Genomic DNA, 6,022 nt, shown 5'->3' on the forward strand with positions numbered 1-6,022 from the left:
ACTTCCCTCCCCGCACCCTGCGGGCGTTTCGGGGAACGCATGGCAGCCCACGTGCTTCGCGATTTCAGGCACCCTTACGCTAAACACGGGCGTGGACGCGCAGCTCGGCCCGTCTCCCCGAGCGTGCGCGGCCAAGTCGGTCTCAGTCCCACATCCCCAATACCTGGAACCAACGCGCGCGCCTGGAGGGGCAGGGCTGGCTCCGGGGACCCCCAGGGTAGAGATGCAACCTTAGGGAGGGGGTGGCTGCTGGGTCCCCCAGCTCTCTGAATGCCAACACAGGTTCCCTGAGCACACCGAACCCTGAAATACTTTTCGGGATGTGTCGACTTTCCGGCTCTGGAAACGGCCGGTCCCAGACTAAAAGGATGGGGAACGGGCACTACTCGGGACAGCAAGAGCTACCCCTGTTCAGGCAGGACCACGTGGCCCAAACGAGGGCGAACGGATCCTCGTGCGATGCCAGGGCGCAGCTGCTGGAACTGGGGGCACCCGGCCGCCGGCATTAATCCGAAGGCGGTCAGGGCGCACCGCCCCTCCGAGCAGCTTTCTGCAAAACCCAAGTGTCTCCATTCCTAATCCAGGCCAGTGGGGCCTTTGGAGTGGGGACACGGGGGGAGGAGGGGGGTTCCAGATAGTGGGACGCCGGCTGCGGCGGGGCCCAAACGGGAAGGGCAAATTTAGCCCCAGGTTCTCAAACAGGTCTTCTGGCCTCACGTGCCCAGCCTTCCCCGGGGTCCCTGCTCCCCGCAGTGCTCCGCAGCAGGACGCGAGGGCAGACCCCCGGCTGGCTTCCGCGGTCCCACCAACGCGCGCCGGGAGTCCCGGGGTCATGGCTCGGGGCGCGCGAGGTCGCACTGCGCATTCCGCGCATTCCCGCCGACCGGTGTTTCGCCGCCACGTGGTCGTCCTGCGCGCCGCGCTTACCGTAAAGTTTGGAGGCGACGCGCAGCAGTGGCTCAGGAGCGCCGGAGGACGCTCCCCAAGGTGAGTCGTGGAATTGCGTTTCTGCGGAGGCCCCGGGCCTCGCTGGGTAGGAACTGCCCTTCCACGTTTTATAAGGGTACTGTACTGCCGTGGCTCTGCTGGTAGGTGTAAGATGACTGACTGACCCTCTAAGGAACTTGACTGGGTGGTCTGACAGAGGTAAAAGCCAGAGAGGAACTGCAGCGTTTGCTCCTGAAAGTTGAGTTTTCATCATTATTCCAAAACAGCCGTGGCTCAGGCCAGGGTCCTTTTGTCAGGAGACCCATCTGGAGGGTGCTTGGCAAGCAGAGAAGTGTCCACAAACGCGCTGTGACTATGTATTTTTTAAATGCGTTAGACAGATGGATCAACGCTTTAGAGTGCTTGCTGATTTTCCAAGAGGACCGGATTCCGTTTCCAGCACTCACACGTCAGGCAGCTCCCCCAAACCAGCTCCAGCTCCGGAGGATCCTACACATTCTTCTGGACTCTGAGGGTACCCGCACTCTCACACACACAGATGCCAACACTAATAAGCAAATAAATCGAATTTAAAGGTAAAGATTCAGTGGGGGTGGGGGATGACAGGTTCTGGCTTAACCAATGGGATGCCTCCACCACATCATGTTCGGAGAGTAGTTAGGAACTGTAATGGTTAATTTAAACTTGACACAACCGTGAACCACCTGGCTAGAGAGTCTCAAGAAGGCCTATGAGCGTGGCTGTGGGAGACTGTCTTGGTTGCCTTAACTGATGTGGGAAGGCCCAGTGGGGGGAGGGGGGACACATTTCCTAGGCTTGGGTCCTGGGCTGCTCAAGAATGAGAAACGTACAAACAAACAAAATCAAGCACCAGCAAAAAAGAAAAAAAAAAAAAAAAAAAAAAAAAAAAGAAAAGAAAAACAAGCAAAACATTTTATAGCCGGGCGTGCGCCTTTAATCTCAGCACCAGGGAGGCAGAGGCAGGAGGACCTCTGAGTTCAAGGCTAGCCTGTTCTACAAACTGAATCCAGGATAGCAGGGCTATTATTCAGAGAAACCTTGTCTCAAGCAAACAACCAAACAAACAAATAAGTGAGAAAGGTGACCTAGCACCTTTATTATTCATTTATTTATTTACATTCTATGTGCATTGGGTATTTGCCCGAATGCATTGTCTGTGTGAAGTATGTCTATGTGAAGGCGTCAGGTCCCCTGGAACTGGAGTTACAGACAGTTGTGAGCTGCCATGTGGATACTGGGAATTGAACCTGGATCCTCTGGACGAGCAGTCAGCGGTATTAACCGCTGAACAGTCTCTCCAACCCCCGCCCATGCATTCATGTCTCTCTGCTCTTGGTGGATGTGTTGTGACCAGCTGCTCCTAGTTCCCGCCACATTGACTTTCCTGACAAGAATAGAACTCTGAGCTAAAATAAGCCGTTTCTCCCCTAAGCTGCTTTTTGCTGTGACGTTTTATTTATTTATTTGTTTGTTTATTTATTTATGCATATTAGTGCTCTAAGAGGACAGTAGAGGGTATAGATGGCTGTGAGCCACCATGTGGGTGCTGGGAATTGAACTCAGGACCTCTAGAAGAGCAGACAGTGCTCTTAACCACTGAGCCATCTCTCCAGCCCTGCTGTGATGTTTTATCTCAGCAACAGAAATGAAGCTAGGACAGGCCAACTGGGAACCTGACGGGTTTGTAACACCTCAGAGTCCTGGAGAGGTCAGAGATTTTGAGACATTTTCTGGACAACCCCTGCATGGGCAGATGGCCTGTTTACATTAGGGACAGGGCAGAAGCTGCTGACGGACCTTAGAGGCTCCATGGCTCTCAGGTGACCCCAGGGTGGCTCATGATCAGAATGAGTTTCAGGCCCTGTCTACCTCCATCCAGAGGGATGGAGGAAAAGGCCCCACCTTCCAGCTTCACCAAGTGGATGCTCTCATTGCAGTCATTTGACAGGTCAGGAAACTGGAGTGCAGAGGACTGGGTTGGTGACCCACATAGAGCTGGGCACAGGAGTCTGTAATCCCAGCACTACCAGGGGAAGATGTGATGTGGAGACTGGAGAGTCCAAAGAAGCTCTTAGGACAGCTCACTGCTTTAAATACCAGGACTCATGAGGCAGAAGCAGGAGGATCCAAATTCAAGGTTAGCCTGGTCTATGTACTGTGTTCTTGGCCAGTCAGGGCCATGTAAGTGAGACCCTATCGAAAAAACAAACAAACAAAAACAAAAACTTAAAACCAAACAATAACAAAAACCAAGGCAAAGCCTGGCACAGTGGTGCATGACTGTGATCCCAGCACCCAGGGAGGCAGAGGCAGGCGGATCTCTGTGAGTTCCAAGCCAGCCAAGCCTACTCGGAGAAACTCTATCTAAACAAAAAAATCAAGGCAGACCCAAAGAGATGGTGTTATAGACAAAGTGGAAAGTGAAGCAGACCTCCACTGTTGTCTTCTAATATCCACAGGGAACTGTGCACAACACACACAAACACACACAGGCATGCACGCACGCACACGCATGAAAGAAAACCCATGTACTATCCGCGCTAGGCATGGTGGCCCACACCTGTCTCTCCAGCACTGAGGATGCTGGAGCAGGAGGGATGGCAAATCTGGGGCTAGCCTGAGCTACCTGTGAAAGGGGGGATAAAAAGAAAAGTCACTTTAAAGCAATCTATCTTTTTTTCAGGATGCCGGGGAGTTGGAAAAGGTTTCTGTGTCTACGGAGGCGACACACAGAGCTGTGCTCCCTGGCCGCCCCCAGGCTGTCCCCATCTGTGTTGGCTTCTAGACGTTTAGCGCAGTGCTGGAGGGTGGCTAGCGTCTCTTCCGTGCATTCATTCACCGCTTAGCTGAATATGCAGAGTGAAGGCTGTGGTGCGCCGCCTGTGGTATGTGGAATTAATTAAACGTTTTGGTTCATATTCAGAAAGAGAATTGTTAAAATGACTTCATGATGAATCAACTCCCTTCCCTTTGCTGACTTCTGAGCTCTTCATGGGTGTGGGATTTAAATCACAGAAGAAAAAAAAAAAACTTAATTTGGGAAAAAAGAAAAAAACTGTAGCCACATGAATCTTCCCGTGTTCTTCTGTCTTTTTAACCCTTAAAAGGCAGAGTAGAGTTCCTGACCCTGCTCCCCCGCCTTCCACATACTGGGATGACAAGCTAGCATCACCGTGCCTGTGCCTGGTGTGTGGTCCCCGGAAATATGCCTCCAACAGACTTAGGCCTGGGATCTGTCTCCTCCATGCTTCCTCAAGCCTGGGCCCTCACCTCCTGCTTTTCTGGGGAAGAGCTGAGAATCCCCAAGCCTAGAATTCACCCACCAGTAAATTGCCAGGCAGGCTTCGAGGTGATAAGAGGCAGAGCTTATGCAGAAGGGCTGGAAGATCCTCGGGGAGATTAACTGTGAGAGTGGGCTGCGGTGGGTGTCGCTGCGGGAGGAGTGGGCGTCCTCTAGCAGCCCCCTTCTCCGTCTAGGCCTGGGCCATGCAGACGGTAACATTAGCCTGCAGTGCATCTTGGTCCCTCTTTCTCAGACACTGTGTGTGCACGCACAGACACAGGTGAGCCCACCCCAACACACACACACGAGAACAGCCAGGGTTGTGACTGAGGTTGCGCTCAATCTCTCATCCAGGGGAGAAGAGACTCCTCTACAGATGGCATGTGTTACAAATTACCCAGCTGCTGGTGAAGCTGACAGGGCCTTCTAGGCACCCTTCTCGCTCTAGTTTGGCTCAGCAGTATTCCCTGGTGATTCAAGGCTTCAGTCCCAGGGTGTTACTGTCGGGAGGTGGTGGAACCTTCAAGAGAAGGAACCTAGAGTCAGGTGCAGCGGTGCACACCTCTGATCCTGGTACTCAGGGGCCTGAGACAGAGGATGGCATGTTTGAGGATAGCCTGGGCTGCAAAGCTCACGGTTCTGCCTTCAAAACAGACAAACCCAAAACAAACAAACTAAACCCACCACCAACAAAAGCAATCAACAAACAAAAAGTCCTAAAGACAGACAATGCAGACAGAGACTGTCAGGCAGTCCTCAGGTCAAAGAGGAACATGGGACTACTCTTCCTCCCGTTTGCTTTGTGGTCACAAGGCCGTTCAGTCCTCTCTGCCCAGCTCTTTGCTCTCACCATCAGCACTAGAGACCCAAACCAGAATGGTGTCCCGTTCTGGACTAAGATCCTCAAACTGTGAATTCCATGAATGCCAATATCCTCTGTTCTTTATAAGTTAGTGGCCGCAGGCAATTCGTTACAGCAAGGGAAAGCTAACACATCTTCAGAGTCACTGAATGTTTCCCTTCATCTTTTATTACCTTTCTTCCTCTTCTCCTCCTCTTCTTTGGGACAGGGTCTCATATACCCCAAGCTGGAGCTCCTCATCCTACTGTCTCTAGTTTCCAAATGCTGGAATTACAGGGTGGGCCACCGTGCCTCATTCACTCAGCACTGGGATCAGAACGGAAGGCCACGTGTGCTAGGTGAGCACTCTACCAGCTGAGCTACAGCTTAAGCCCAGATCCTCCTCTTCCTCCTCCTCCTCTTCTTGTTTTAGTTTGAGCTGGGAGCCAGCAGTAGGAAAGTAGTACAGCAATATCCAGAGTGCCTATTATAGGCCTATGGGCTAGGGGACAGGTGGGGCCTGATGTGACTGTGTCTGGGGTGGGGAGATAATGTTACGGATGTTTGGCTGGGACGCAGGCTGTCCTGCCTGCCTGGTTCCTACCTGTTTTCTGTATCTTTTCCCTTTTCTCCTCATAGCCACCACTTCTAGTGTTATTGTAGCCTAGAGCTGCAGGAAGACCAGGGCATTGACAAGCCACATTGTTCTTGGCCTGGAGCCAAGGCCCAAATTTGCAAAAAAAGTTATCCCAGAATTGTTCCATGTCTGAAAAGCAGGAAGAAACCTGACGGGTGCTGCCATGCAAGACGGGGTCTGGGGCCAGTCAAGGCAACAGCAAAGAATAAATAAGGTCTAACAAGAGTTAGTGCTAAATTAAAAGCTATAGGAATTAGAGGGCTGGAGTGTGTGTGTGTGTGTATCTGTCTGT

At 52.2% G+C, this 6,022-nt stretch overlaps 1 long non-coding RNA gene across 1 annotated transcript; it reads left to right on the top strand.

Moving 5' to 3' along the window:
- The first annotated feature begins 680 nt into the window (after positions 1 to 680).
- Positions 681 to 4,026, top strand: LOC132656470 (uncharacterized). The gene is made up of 3 exons (XR_009594218.1): positions 681 to 987; positions 1,325 to 1,523; positions 3,653 to 4,026. It is a non-coding gene; the product is annotated as an uncharacterized LOC132656470 (long non-coding RNA).
- The last annotated feature ends 1,996 nt before the right edge of the window (positions 4,027 to 6,022 follow it).

Source organism: Meriones unguiculatus, chromosome 1 (genome assembly GCF_030254825.1).
Source record: "Meriones unguiculatus strain TT.TT164.6M chromosome 1, Bangor_MerUng_6.1, whole genome shotgun sequence".
Lineage (NCBI taxonomy): Eukaryota > Metazoa > Chordata > Mammalia > Rodentia > Muridae > Meriones > Meriones unguiculatus.